The 15646-nt window shown below is 38.6% G+C and overlaps 1 pseudogene; it reads left to right on the top strand.

Annotated features, from left to right (window-relative positions):
* Positions 1 to 995: 995 nt before the first annotated feature.
* Positions 996 to 15503, top strand: LOC113109175 (inactive dual specificity phosphatase 27-like; annotated as a pseudogene).
* The last annotated feature ends 143 nt before the right edge of the window (positions 15504 to 15646 follow it).

Here is a 15646-nt window from a genome sequence, read left to right as displayed (position 1 = left end):
TAAAATAATACCTTCCATTCTTACGGATCACAAAATGATTAATGTTATTGTTAGTTTTGATAGTTTGGCCGGGAAAAAATTAGGGTTTAATTATTGGAAGTTAAATAATTCTCTTCTTGAAAATGAACAATTTCAAAAAGCTGTTAAAGATATTATAAAGGATTCTTATAATAAGGCAAACACTTCTAAAATGTTTGGAAAAAACTGGGAATTTATGAAGTATTCAATAAGGAAATTTGCTATCGGATTTGGGAAAAACATGGCCAAAGCCAGAAGGGTTAAAGAGGATTCCTTAATTAAAGATATAATTTGTATATATTAAAAACATAATTTGTCTCAGAAAGATAAAGATATGTTGGTGAAATTTCAATTAGAATTGGATAAAATATTTGAGAATAAAGCTAAAGGAGCATTTGTGAGGTCAAGGCGTAAATGGTTGGAGAAAGGCGAAAAGAATTCAAAATACTTTTTCAATTTGGAAAAAAGAAATACAGAACTATCTTCTTTAAAGAGACTTAGAATTGATGATAAAGTTTCAACAGACTCAAGTGAGATCTCTCAGTTCGTAACAAGTTTTTATAAAAAGTTATACACAAAAGATGAAGGTATTTGAGATGCACGGTCATTCTTGGAGAATATTAAAATAAATTCTATTGTAATAGATGAAGACTTGAAAAATAATTGTGATAAAGCAATAACACTCGAAGAAATAAACAAAAATATTGTCAAACTGAAGAAGAATAAATCGCCGGGTAATGACGGTCTAACTGCTGAATTTTATCAAACCTTTCGGGAAGATCTTTTTCAGGAAATATTGGAAGCTGAGCAGATGGTGCCTACAGTGACTCAAAGTTTAATAGCACTTATTCCAAAGTCAGGTAAAGATTCACTTAGTATTGAAAATTGGAGGCCAATATCATTAATTAATAATGATGCTAAATTGTTATCAGCTATATTTGCAGAAAGGTTGAAACTTTGTTTGGATAAAATTATCGATGACTGCCAGTCTGGCTTTATGCGTGGCAGGTATATTGGAAATAATATTCAGTTAGTCTTGGACTTAATTGACTATAATTTTTTAATTCATGAAGAAAGTTATATATTATTGGTTGATTATTATAAAGCCTTTGACTCTGTGGATCATTCATTCTTGATGGAGACTCTCGGTTTCTTTGGCTTTGGCAGTAATTTTATTAGAGCTATTCGTACAATTTATAGCAATTGCAATACTTCTATTAAATTACCTTTTGGAACAACTCCCAGATTTAACACTTCTAGAGGTGTAAAACAAGGAGACCCTGCAGCTCCATTCTTATTCTTATTAGTAATGCAGGTGTTGTGTCTTCACATTAAAAAGAATCCATTTCAGGGTATCCGTTTACTTGACAAAGAAATAAAATGTTCACAGCTTGCAGATGATACAACTATTTTTTTAAGAAGTAACAGAGAAATAGATGCAGCACTTAGGTGTTTAGATATGTTTTCATCAGTCTCAGGTTTAACTGTAAATATTAATAAATGCGAACTGTTTCCACTGAAAGATATATCTGATGGTGTGGTGGAATTGTGTGGTATAACAGTTAAAACCCATGTTTCTTATTTGGGAATCAAAATTTGTAAAAATCAGAAGGAAAGAATTGATTTAAATTATCTTCCATTGATTGATAAAATACAAAATAAATTTAATTCTTGGTTAATTAGAGATTTATCTTTGAATGGTAGAATATTACTATCAAAAGCTGAAGGACTGTCAAGATTATCTTATACAGCAATGGTTTTAGATACTCCAAAGTCATGTATTAGTCAGGTAAATAAGAAAATGTATAACTTTATTTGGAAGAATAAACTACATTATTTAAATAGAGACATTCTAGGTAATTTATTTAATCAAGGTGGTTTAAATGCTATTGACTTTGGAGTATCTAATGTTGTCTTTAAAATTAAATGGATTCAAAATTGTATTAAATCTAATAATCAATTATGGTATTACATCCCAAATTTAGTTTTTGACAAAATTGGCGGTATTAATTTTCTCCTCAATTGTAACTTTGATATTAATAAAATTCCCCTTAAGCTGTCTAACTTTCATAGACACATTATCTTGGTTGTTGGTGTACAAACACAATTTCTCTCCCCACAGGTGTTTGATTTGGAACAATAAAGATATTAAATATAAGAATAAGACACTTTTTTTCGATTATTGGTTCAGAAATAATATTATATTGGTGACACAGTTGTTTCGTCCTGATGGTGTTTTACTTTCATATGGAGAATTTTTAGATAAGTTTAAACTTCCAATTTCTGCAAAGGATTATGCAGTGGTCTTTGATGCTATACCTTCTGGTCTTCTTCAGTTGATGCGAGCTGCTGATGCTTTTGATTTGAACATAACTAATGACTTAAATGTAAAGTTAGATGGTATAAGTATTCTTGATAAAAAATGCAATAATAATTTTCTTAGACAGTTTTGTCGGCCATTTAGAATACCCCCAGCTAAAAGTTTTTGGAATTCTCGCTTTAAGGACATTAATTGGGAGGAGGCTTTTATAATCTCCAGGAGATACTGTGTCATCAATAAGATTCGCGAGGTTTCATTTAAAATTATTCATTGTATTTATCCAGTAAATGAGGTTATTAAAAGATTTAAGAAGGATATTGATTTGAAATGTGTCTTTTGTAATTTGAATGATGAAAGTATATGTCATCTTTTTTTTGATTGTATTTGTACTAAATTATTCTGGTATGATTTTAGGATCTTCTTTGAAGAGATTTCAGGAATTGACATTACTTTAGAAGAAAAGAATGTTTTATTTTATTATGATAAGCCTTTAGAGAATACATTCTATTTTGTTATTAATTTGTTTATTATATTAGCGAAATATCACATTCATAAATGTCGATGGTCAAAGAGTACACCTAATTTTTTACAATTTAAATTTGAGTTACGTCAGTATCTTAAAGTGATGGAATGTGTAAGGAACTCCAAAGCAAAAAAGACTATAGATTGTTGTAAAGCCTTGAAACGTTATCCTTTTTAAGGACTTCTGTATACTTATTTTGTAGTTGGAGATATGGATTTGTTTTTAATACCCCTCTGTATATAGTTCTTATTTTTGTTTGTTGATTTATTTAGTATTTACTTTTTCTTTTTTTTTTACAATTATTGTCAGGTTGAATATACAGTATTTATATTTTTGCTTTTATTGTTCATTTGTATGTGAATTGTCACTAAATAAAAAAAAAATCTTCACACTAGAGGCTGACATTGATTGGAAACGAAATCACTATTAATCACGGGATTGGGATGGGAAAAAATGTCGGCGGGACCTGGAATCATAATAACACTTTGGTTTGTTAACGGATGGTCTATGTGGTAATACAGTAGCCTACATCGGACAGTACATCCAAAAGCCCACCTATCATTCATAGACCTGAAAGATAGCTTTTCATCTAAAAGATGCATGTAGTAATAAGTTTACATGGCCGCTCAATCTAATGTAAACCTACATAAATGTGCGCTATTGAAGTGTGTGTGGAAACTGAACAGCAGCGCTCATAGCAGGACAGATGGAGTCACCGGTGCTCTCACTTGCTCTTAAAACACTCCTTAATTTTTGCTCACACAGATAAAAGTAATAAATCTTTCAAATCTGCATATGTTTATTTGTGTGCACTCAGAATGACAATGAAACATTGTGCTTCCTAGAAATAATTAAAGAAAACAAGATGTTTTTTTTCCGTCTCGGTCATATGAACTTGAGCGAGAAACTTCAAAACTCTGAGTATGAAAAATAAATTTATAGAGAGTGAAAGGTCTACGTTCAAATGAAAAAAATAATAAAATAGAAAACGTGTTAGCATGGATAATTTACATGAAATTGAATGTGTGTGCATTGCATAATATGAATTAAGATAGCTTTCAGTTCAATAAAACAACAACAACAACAAAAAACTACATTTTGAATTTGTATTTAACTAAAGTGGGCATGCTGTAATCTGTACCATTTTGTTTTTTGTTTTTGTTTTTGTTTTACTGTAACTGACAGATTCCGGCCAAAAAAAAAAAAAAAAATACAACATGGGAGTGGGAGGCAACGGGAGTCATTCTTGATTGAAATGGAATTTTCCCCAAGTTTTCTTCATGGGACTGGGACAGGATTTTTTATTTTTGCGGGAGTGGGACGGGAGAGATTTGAATCCACTCGTGTGTCACCTACTTCACACACCTGCCACAGCAGCCACGAGTTGCATTGGAGTGACATCAACTCCCCCTTGGACTGATTGGCTAGAGAAGAAGCTGTAGAGGCCAATGGGTGAATTTTGCCAGGATGCCAAGGTCACACTTCTACTCTTTTCGAAAGACATCCTGGGATTTTTTAATGACCACAGAGAGTCAGGACCTCGGTTTAACATCTTGTTGACAGTATAGTGTCCCCATCACTACACTGGGGCGCTAGGACCCACACAGACCACCCCCTGCTGGCCTCTCTAGCACCTCTTCCAGCAGCAACCTAGTTTTTCTCAGAGGTCTCCCATCCAGGTACTGACCAGGCTCAGCCCTGCTTAGCTTCTGTGGGCAACCGGTCTTGGGCTCCAGGGTGATATGGCTGCCTAAATGAAACTCTAACTGCAACATTTAAAAACTCAAGCGCAGAACGTGTCAACAAGAGCAAACAGGAAAAGACCACAAGCACACAAAAAAAATAACATGATTAGGAAACCTGATTTTGTTTGAGATTTGGAAAATTTTTAATTCACGTTTCAGTTTTGTGCAATATAATTTTAAATGCACTTAAATTTTTGATTCACACTTATTTTTCAATTCATGACTGTGCTGTTTGTTATTGAAAAAAATGCATTTGTTTTTCCATTTTGTGCATTATTTTACATGTGTTTTTAAATATTTGATTTATGCTTATTTTTCTGTGTCAGCAATACATTCTGATCCCATAGTTTAGCACCTCAGTATTTGAACGAGCTCTTGTTACATTATAGTCCTCCACATCAGCTGCGTTCTCAAAACTCTGGCAATTTGATAATAACTAGAATATCGAAATCAACCGCAGGCAGCAAATCCTTTTCCTATTTAGCACCTAAACTCTAGAATAATCTACCTAACATTGTTTGGGAGGCAGACACACTTTTGCAGTTTAAATCTAGATTAAACACCCATCTCTTTAACTCTGGTTACACATAACACAGAAATATGCTTCTAATATCCAAATCCGTTAAAGGATTTTTAGGCTGCATTAATTAGGTAAACCGGAACCGGTAACACTTCCCATAACACCTGATGTACTTGCTACATCGTTAGAATGGAATCTAAGCTAATAATTGTCTCTTTCTCTCTTATTCCGAGGTCACCATAGGTACCAGATCCAGTCAGTATCCAGACCAGATGGTGGATCAGCACCTAGGAAGGACCTGACCACCCTGAAAGACAGCGGAGACCAGGACAACTAGATGAGCCCCAAATACAGATCCCCTGTAAAGACCTTGTTTCAGACGGGACAAGACCATAGGAAACAGAAGATTCTTCACAATCTGACTTTGCTGCACCCTGGAATTGAACTGTTGGTTTCATCTGGCCAGAGGAGAACTGGCCCCCCGCCTGTGTCGTGGAATGGATTGCAAATGATTGCACAGATACTATTTCAACTGAAATCAACAAAATAACTACCATTCAGAATTTCTTAGTTAGGTTCTCTTTACTTCCAAAATAACTGCTGCAAACGAATAATTGGAACTGAACAATGTAAACAGAAAGTTAAAAGTGCAAAAAAAGTTTAGTGCAAATAAGAGTATAAGTGTATGAATTTTATGAAGTATGAATTTTAAAGTGCACATTTTAAACTGCAAATAACCATGCATAACTGCACAGTAGAAATTACTCAACAGAGGGACTACATCTCTATAAAGAGACCATTCTGCTATTCTATAGAACTATATTAAACATTTTCACTAACATCAGTTGTCAGAGGCCCTACAGAGGCACACGCCTACATTTCCTAGCTGCAAAATCAGCTATCAGCAGTGTTGGGAACGTTACTTTAAAAAAGTAATTAGTTATAGTTACTCACTACTTGTTCCAAAAAGTAACTGAGTTAGTAACTGAATTTACTCTATAATAAAAGTAACTCGTTACCAGGGAAAGTAACTATTTGAGTTACTGTAAAAAAAAAAGAAAAAGAAAAAGAAAAAAAAAAGTTGCTACATGTCAGAGAATTTGTACTTTTTTTTTTTTTGGCAGTTTTCACAAGTCAGTTGAAATGAGTAGAACAGACAGGTACATAACATTCAATATTTATTGCACGTCAATAGACAGCAAGAGTTTTATCCTGCACTTCCAAGTATTATCTTTGTATAAAATAATGTTTTTGGCCACTAGCTTTGTAGATGCGTGTCACACATTACATGTACACATTACATGCACGTTCTTACCTTTGACCACAACGAATTTGAAGTAGTGCTTATATCTTCACCTTGAAAATGCAAACTTTTCATCGGATTGCTCCTGACTCGCCATCTCACCATCTCTGCTGCAAATCTCTGTGTAGCTGTTGCGTGTGTGTGTGTGTGTGTGTGTGTGTGTGTGTGTGTGTGTGTGTGTGTGTGTATAGTATGGTGCCGCTGGCGCAGCACTAAATATCATGGCTACCATGAAACACATGACTCTGCCTTAGCCAATCACAACCGCTTATCTCGCCATTAACCCACCTGCTCACTCGCTGTGTGAGCCAGGGGTGCGTTCGGATTGCAAAGTTTATTAAATCAATGCATAGTAACGCACCGCATTTAACGTTCAGTAACGTTAACGGCGTTGTAACGACGGGAAAAGTAATTAGTTAGATTACCGCGTTACTGAAAAAATAACGTCGTTACCTAACGCCGTTCTTTTAAAACTAACATTTTTATTTAAAACATTGTCTTACCTGCAAGCGACGCTCGAGCATCATCCCGCTGTCTCTTCTTTTTTCCGCCCCCGACTCTTGGTGCCTTTTCAAGTCCATGTCTGAGGTCGGTGTCTGCCAAATTTGACATTGATTGAGGCATAATCGAACAGACCACTGGGAGGTGGGGAAGGGGGGGCACCAGAGGGAGACTGGCACAGAGATTCACCTTTTTCTCGACTAATTTGGTCTAGGCCTATATTACTTTTGTATTGCTTTTGTATATTAACATGCTTTTAGAAATATTTTATTTGTTATTAATACTAGTAGCCTATTGTGATGATTTTTTTTTTAACGACCCAGATTTTTTAGTGCCCCCCCAAGCACTTGGTGCCCTACGTGCAGTGCGTGATGTGGATGTGCGGAGCGCCGGCCCTGGCCCTGTTCGAAAGAAAGGAAATCTTCTGTAAAGCCAACAAGCCCCAACTAGCACAGGCAGTCAGAGAGTTCTCAAGCAATAAAGAAATCTAACAAATCTGTCCTGACAGCATCCCACCAACTGAGCAATATGACGTTGACAGTGGCTCCCTGGTTCACCGCTTGTCATAGAAAAAGGGTGACTGTTACGGTGCCATTGCACAGTCATTTTTGATGGTTATAGCAAAGGTCCTATGCATCAGAGATGTGGTGAAAACACTCACCTCATCGTTAACTTCAACGCAGAGACTGAGATTTGGGAAGAAAGGATGATTTTCTTTCCAGATCTTGCAACAAACAAGGATTTATCAATATTCTGATTGAGGAGCTGGAGAAGGTGGCTTGCACTGTTATCAATGCATCAGGTAATGCAAACATGGATATTGTTAAAGCTGCAGTCAAGGCCTTTGAACATCAGCCCACAACCTTGATGGGGAGGATACAGACTTGTTCATGCTTCTCCTCTACTATGCAGGGATGAATAATAGAGGTCCCTATTTTTGTTCAGACAAGTCCAAAGCTACTAAAGTGTGCAACATCAGTGAGATGAAACCATAGACTGTAAAAAAAAATGGACGTAGTGTCCGTGACGTCATCCATAGACTCCTCAATAGCGGTTTTGAAGCGCAAAGTGTGCAGAGCGGGCCATTGCCATCTTGGCAGCGCATCACCGCACGACTCTCCCGGATAATCAAAAATGGGCAAAAAGGCGGGAGCTGATTGCTGAAGCCACGCCCAACTAGAGCGACGGCATTGTAAGCAGCGGCAATCCACCTGTCACTCAAGTGGCCACGCCCTTAATTATGCATAACTTTAAGTCTTAATATAATTTAAATGGATGAGTTTTTACAAAATTCACCCCCCTCACAGTTGTCATGAAGGGCAAAATTAGCAATATAGACCAAAATCATTTTTTGAATCAGGCTGTAAACGTTTTTTTCTGCTGTAAAGTTGGGCATTTTAACATAGGGAGTCTATGGGACTGACTCCCTTTTGCAGCCAGCCTCAAGCGGCAAGTCAATGAATTGCAGTTTTGTCACTTCCTTATTGGCTTCATGAGAAAGAGCGCGAGGTCGCCGCTCAGATGAAACAAGTCCTGGGTAGTGACTTGTGTTACCATTTGCTGTTTATTCACACCTTCACAGGATGGGATACAACCTCACACATTTTTAGTGTTGGCAAACAGACAGCATTTAAGAAACTTTTGAATGGTGAATCAGCTATTTGGATTCACCTTGAAAACGTCTTTGTTCCCAGATGCAATGACTTCAGTTTTTTCCTTGTTTAACTGAAGAAAGTTCTGGCACATCCAACTAATAATTTCATCAATGCATTGGCAGATGGAGTCAATAGGGCTGCAGTCATTTGGATATAAGGCTAGGTAAAACTGGGTATCATCAGCATAGCTGTGATAGGCAATTTGGTTCTTTCTCATTATTTGACTTAGTGGGAGTATATACAGGCTAAACAAGAGCGGTGCAAGAATTGACCCTTGTGGGACTCTGCATGTCATGGACGTCCACTTAGACTTATGCTCTCCTGGACTCACATAATAGCCTCTCCCTTCTATGTATGACTTCAACCATTTGAATACCATCCCAGAAAGCCCTACCCTATAAGCTTTTAATAGAGAGTAGCGATTAAAAAAAAAAAAAAGGTCTTCAAAAGAGCAACAAAAGGAGAGCCGATGAGCCGGCACACAAACTGGGAACATAAAAACTCTCTCTATGAAAAATCAGCACACCGATGGTCCTTCTCAGGAAACGGATCGGCACACTAGGCAGTGTGCAGGTGAAGGCATTTGCTGATCTCTTTTCTCACTAATGAGTCTACGTCAGAAGGCTGGAGCAGAGATCACTTGGAAGACTCGTCAGCACCAGCGGGACTGGAAAGAGAGCAGAGCAATAGGTATATCCAGAGCACAGTTTGATCTGACCTAAGACCAGAGATTAACAGACAGGACAAGAGTAGGGGCGACAGTGCAGCTTCTCGCATCAAATATCGAAACTGAATAATCTGGCAAAGAGCGAGGAAAATGGGGAACTAGAAATAGCGGAAGTTATTAGGGAGAAGAGAGAACAGGTGTGAATCTATCAGTGTGACAGAGAAGAGATAATGAGAAACAGCTGAAGAAGTGTGTGAGTGTAACAAGATGACAAGCAGAGGGAAAGGGGGGAAGAGAAGAGAAACCGAAACCATGACACTTTTCTATAATTTTGCCTATAAAAGGAAGATTAGATATTGGTCTAAAATTGCTCAGAATGGTGTTATCAAGATTGTTCTTTTTCAGGATGGGCTTAACAACTGCAATTTTTAAGGAGTTTGGAAATGTCCCAGAAAGAAGTGAGGCATTCACCACTTCTAAAAGATCTGCTTCTAAACAGTTAAGCACACTTTTGAAAAAAGATGTTGGAATTGTGTCAAGATAGCAGGTTGACGATTTTAGGTGCTGCACTAGGTCTTCCAAGAATTTGCTATCAATTGCTTCAAAAATAGACATATTATACACATTTTCACATTAAAAGCATGAAGACTGTCTTTGTAGATGCTTAAGTGAATTTCAAGTTTTGTCTTCCGCCACATCCGCTCAGCTTTTCTGAATTGTCTTTTCATAGTCTGAACTGCTGTTGATCTTCTCCAAACTGGTTTCTGTCTGTTTGTTTTCTTACTGACTATTATTGGAGCAATATCAATATCAATGGTTGGAGTTAAAGTTATAGCCTCCATAAATAGTACACTTGTGTTCTCGTTAATGCATCTACTTCTGACAGAGACCGATCTAGATTCAGTTGTAGCAGAGATCAAAATATCAAAGAAAATACAGAAGTGATCAGATGCAATGTCCTTAATAACAATGGATGAAATGTTTAGACCCCTACTGATGATTAGGTCTAGAGTGTGTCCACCTTTGTGTGTGGGTCCATGCACATGCTGAGTCAAGTCAAAAGTGTTTAGAACCGTTATAATTTTTTGTAGTTTTTTTTTCTATATTGTCTATGTGAATATTACAATCACCTGCAATAGCAAAACAGCCAAACTCTGAAGAAATTGATAACATTTCTGTGACCTCTTCAACAAAGGCTGGAGAGTATTTTGGCGGCCTGTAAATAATAATAAACTGAATGAGTGGAGCACCTTTCAGAACAATCCCTAGATATTCAAAAGACAAGTACTGACCATATGACACTTGCTTGCATTAATAGACATCTTTAAATAGAGCAGCTACACCTCCACCTCTCCTAACAGTCCTGCAGACACTCATGTAGGTGAAGTTAGGAGGGGCTGCTTCATTGAGGATCTTCTAGCCATGTTTCATTAGAAACATAAAATCCAGAATGCTTGTGATTATAAAGTCATTGATTATAAATTACTTATTTTTTAGTGAGCAAATGTTTAAAGATGCTAACTTGATGGCTGTGCTTTGTGTCTTTAAATCAATCTTAGTTTGATGCATAATAGGCAGCAGATTAGATGAGTTTCCCCCCTCTGCTTGAGATGGTCTTAGACTTTCTTTTTCTTTTTAGAGTGCTCCTATCAGTTGTTTTTGGTTCACCTTCAGCAGATAGAGGGTTTGGGCCCTGGCGTTGTGGCAGCGGTCGGAGAGCTCTTACTGGAGCAGGGCCCACCGTTTTTTTGTTGATATCTGCAGGCTTGCAGCAAATGAGTGAGAGAGTTTAGTCCCAGCATACACCAATTCCTCCATTTTCTGTGAAAAGCACAGAAGTGGAGATGCTGGAGAGAGGGATAATGTGTCTGGTGAGATGGGCTGTGTCCCTGGTGTTTCTGGTGGCTGTGATATGTTGTCTTCCCTGGCTGTTTTCCAGAAAGTCGTCCTTGGGTGCTGAATCTTGTAGCTGTTTTGATACATCACAGTATGTCTGTGAGGAGCTTTGTGGGCAGGGCTCAGCTGGGATAGTGTCCATCAACAGTGCTTGTTTTGGCTGCATGGAGTTATCAGTGTTCTTGTGGGATATGTCAACCACATGATGACTCGGACCCGGTGTGTGTGTGCTAAATGGATTGATACACTCTGCTGAAGGATGACGGAGGGAAAAGTAAACACTCTCGTATCAAGTTTGTTTGGGTGGAGGCCATCTGGTTTAAACAATTGTCTATGGCCCCAGAAAAGATTGAAGTTTTCGATGAAATTCACTCCTTTTATATTACAAGATCTTTGTAGCCATGTGTTCAGCCCAAGCAACCGTGAAAACATATTTGTTCCCCTTGCTGGAAGTGGTCCACTGATGAACGACTGAACTTTTAGTCTTCGAAGTGTTTCAAAGAGTTCACTGAAGTGCTTCTTAAGGAATTCTGACTGCTCTTTCTGAATATCATTCTTTCCCACATGGATGATGATTTGATTTGCAGTCATGTGCTCCATCAGAATGTTCTGAAGTTCCTTGTTCACATCAGAGATCATTGCTTGAGGAAGGCAGCATGTTGTTGTAGTCCTGCAACGCATATTTCTGTTAATAGAGTCACCCATTATCAGAGTCCTGGGCTCGGCTTTGCTCTGAGCTGAATGCCGCTGCCTGTTCGACCTTGAGCGCCTGTTAGTAGAGGTGTTAGCTGCTGGCTGATCCAATAGATGTTTAATCACATTTGGGGATTCCTCACCCACATTCATTAATGCTTCAAATCTGTTCTCAAGATGTATAGGGGGTGGTAGAATGCCAGTATTTACAAGCCTTGTCATAGTCGTATCTGGGGTAGAGGAAGCTATGGCTGCAATATGTGAAACTTGTGACAATCTGATATCTCGTGTTCCTTTGGGTCATAGAGAAAATGACAGAACGCTTAGTTAAGAATGCTCTACAATGATTAGACTCACTAGCATATATCTCTGGTGTGGGTAGACGTGGCTTGTGCTGAAGGCTGATGCTTGTAGACTTAAGCATCATGAGCAGTGTTACATCTTCTGCTGCCACTGCAGCTCTGATGCCAGGACTCCTTGGCGGCCCTATTAAAAGGGGGGGGGGGGGATGCTATTTCATGCATACTGAGTTTTTTACACTGTTAAAGAGTTGGATTCCCATGCTAAACATGGACAAAGTTTCAAAAATTAAGTTGTGCGTTTGAAGGAGTATTTTTGTTCCAAAAATACTCCTTCCAGTTTGTCACAAGTTTCGGAAAGTTTTTTTTTGAGTATGGCTCTGTGTGACGTTAGATGGAGCGGAATTTCCTTATAAGGGCACTTCTGCCGGAAGAGCGCGCGCTCCCGTATAGCAGAGCACTGAGAGAGCACAGGCATTCACTGATCAGAGCGAGAGCATCGCGAAATGTCACAAAAGGAGTGTGTTTTTGGTTGCCAGGGCAAGACAACCCTGCACAGATTACCAAAAAAAACAGCATTAAGGGAACAGTAGATGGAGTTTATTTTTACAGAGCATCAACGGAGTTGTGCAAGTGTTTTTGTTTGTTCCCTGCATTTCGAAGATGCTTGTTTTACAAACAAGGCCCAGTTTGACGCCGGATTTGCACATCGTTTATTTCTTAAGGATAATGCAGTCCCAACGAAAAAGGGTCACGATCGTGTGTTGGAACCGCATGCGGTGAGTAAAACTGTTTAAAATATCTCTGCCTCCTTGTTAGTGCGTCCGCCTCCCCTGCCAGAGACCCGGGTTCGAGCCCCCCTCGGAGCGAGTCGTAGCTGCTGCTGCTCTCGTTCAGTTTCAGCCTTCACAGCTGTCACAGCTTCCAAACACTCTCAACGCAAAAGCTTACTCGCACTCTTGATTCTTTAGCTCCGCCCACACGTCACGCCTCCAGCCGGTCGTGTTTTTCCGGGAAAAATTGGTACAGACTATCTTTCTCTTATGAATATAATAAAACTAAAGACTTTTTGGAGTTATGAAGGATGCAGTACTACTCTATAGGTACTCAAGATTAACAGGATATTGAGTGAAAACGAGCATTTCACCCCCCCTTTAAACCCAACATAAAGGTGACTGACAAGGTCCCGTCGCTCCCTGGAAAAGATGGGGATGATGAAGATGGGGATGTGGACAGCATGAAAAGAGAATGGCAGAAGCGCAACAAGAAGTACCAGAATGAGGACTGGTGGGAGGCCCAGCTAATGTGCGATAGGGAGGACAATGAGTCTTTGCTGCACGACAGGAAGCAGCCAGCCATGCGACCTGAGGACCTGGAAAGTGTGACCAGTGAAGATGTGTGAAGGGTGAAGGAACACATCAGACGTCATCCCCATCAGCCCACCTCTGGTGCAGGGTAGTGTTGTCACGATACCAAAATTATTGTTTCGATACCGATACCTAGTCTAGAATTGCGATTTCGATACTTTTTCAATACTTTTCCTGTAAAGGGAAAATACATTCTCAAATATCATTGATGTGCTTTATTTTAAAACCGGGACAACATTCTAATCATATAACACACTAATAAATGAACATATGAACAGCAGATATATTAAACATTTGAACAAGATATGAAATATAAAAATAAAATAGACCAACATTCAAGGTAAAGAAAAAAATACAATTAGGAGCATTATCTCAGCTATCATAAGAAACATAAGAGTAATAAATTTATTTTGATTCTGAACTTTGAATAAAAAATATGAACAGCGATTATATTAAATAATGTTTCTGAACTCAGAAGATTAAATGTCAAAAGATAAATATCAATTTAAGCAATGGCATTCAAGTAAAAAAAAAAAAAGCAAAAATATTTTAGCAGCAATATCTCAGATATTGTAACTTATTCTGTCAGTTGTGCAACCTTTTCTTTCAGAGGAGAAAACTCAGCCAGTGAGCTTTAATGAGCGTCATCTTTAATGAGCGTCATCTTTTTATACCAATCGTGGACCGGCGGACACAGTATCACTCGTGCTTGCACGTGCAGCCTAGTGATGCGCGGGTCGGGTTTTTTAAAAATAATTTGGCCCACCCCAGCCCGCAAATAAAGTAACATTTCTTTACCCAACACAGCAGCGCGTGAGCTCGGCGCTATTAGCAGCGCATGCACAGCTCGTGAACAGCTCTGTGAACAGTTTCATCCTGTCAAAGAGTTACTCAAGATATGACGGAGCATGTGATTTGTTGAATGTAGTGAACGATTCCGCCCTTCACTGAACAAGATCGAGAGATCTTCTCATGCGTGAATGAGTTGAATGAACTGATACATCATTTATGAACGGGTTAGTGAGCCAAGCATGTAAATCTCGATCAGCAATCAGCAGATACAAAGCGCAGTTATAGGTGCTGTGCAGATACGCTCGTTTTCATATTTAGCATACAGAACATAACTCCACGTTTAATCCCCGATTAATGTGAATATTATATATGAACTGTCTGACCAAACAATTATAATGTTAATTATGCAAGAAAACCTCGTGCTTTGTTCATCTGAACAACTTATTTAAACTATTTAATGCGATTATGCACACATTTTAGTAAAGCCACTAATGCAGGCAGTAGTGCTTTTTCGCTTGCGTGAGGAGAAAAAAAACACAGACGCCCATAGGGAGGCACTGGAAGCGTGCGTTGCACACACCAACATGAAATACGTCTCTTACAAATCTGGAACGCAGTCATTCTTCGCAGTATCGATACTAATAAATTTAGGTATCATGACGTTTTTAATTTCCGAGAATCGCGATACTTTTGAAGTATCGGTGCACCGTGCAACACTAGTGCAGGGTCCACATCAAGCTGCAGCAGTTATTCCAGTCTCTGGAAGCAGCGTCTAAAGGAGTTAGAGGTCACTGCACGATACTGACGAGGACAGTGAAGCAAGCCACAAAAAAACTGACAATGATGTTAAAAGCATACTGTCCAACAGCAGCTGTACAACTTCTGCAAAAAGAACAAGGAAAATCTAACACATTTGGAGCGATGGAAGATTAAGCAAATTCAGTTTGGATGGAACCAAAAAGATACAGTGGCAGAGGATGGAGTGCAAATGGAGGCTGAGACCATAGCTCCCACTCCCTCACTGGAGGATGTCAACTTAATGGTCTATCAGACCTGGAAACTCAAGCATCAGAAGAAGTATGGTGGTGAGGGGAACAAAGATGAAATTCTGGAGAGGAGTCAAGCAGAGGACCCAGCTAAGATCAAGGGAAGAAAGCAATGAGAGGAGCTTCTGGGGACCCTTGAGGAAAGAAATCAAGTCTGACATGAGGGACAAGATGGCATCCTATGAGGGGAAAAGGACTGCAGAGGACAAACACAGTACATTTTACTAAAAAAAAGAAATGAAGGAGGAAAACGGTGATGATGATGCCAGTCATGGAAAGTCGAGTGGGTTTGATGATTTGG

This window comes from Carassius auratus, chromosome 1, assembly GCF_003368295.1.
Source record: "Carassius auratus strain Wakin chromosome 1, ASM336829v1, whole genome shotgun sequence".
NCBI lineage: Eukaryota > Metazoa > Chordata > Actinopteri > Cypriniformes > Cyprinidae > Carassius > Carassius auratus.
This window is presented reverse-complemented; position numbering and strand designations above follow the sequence as displayed.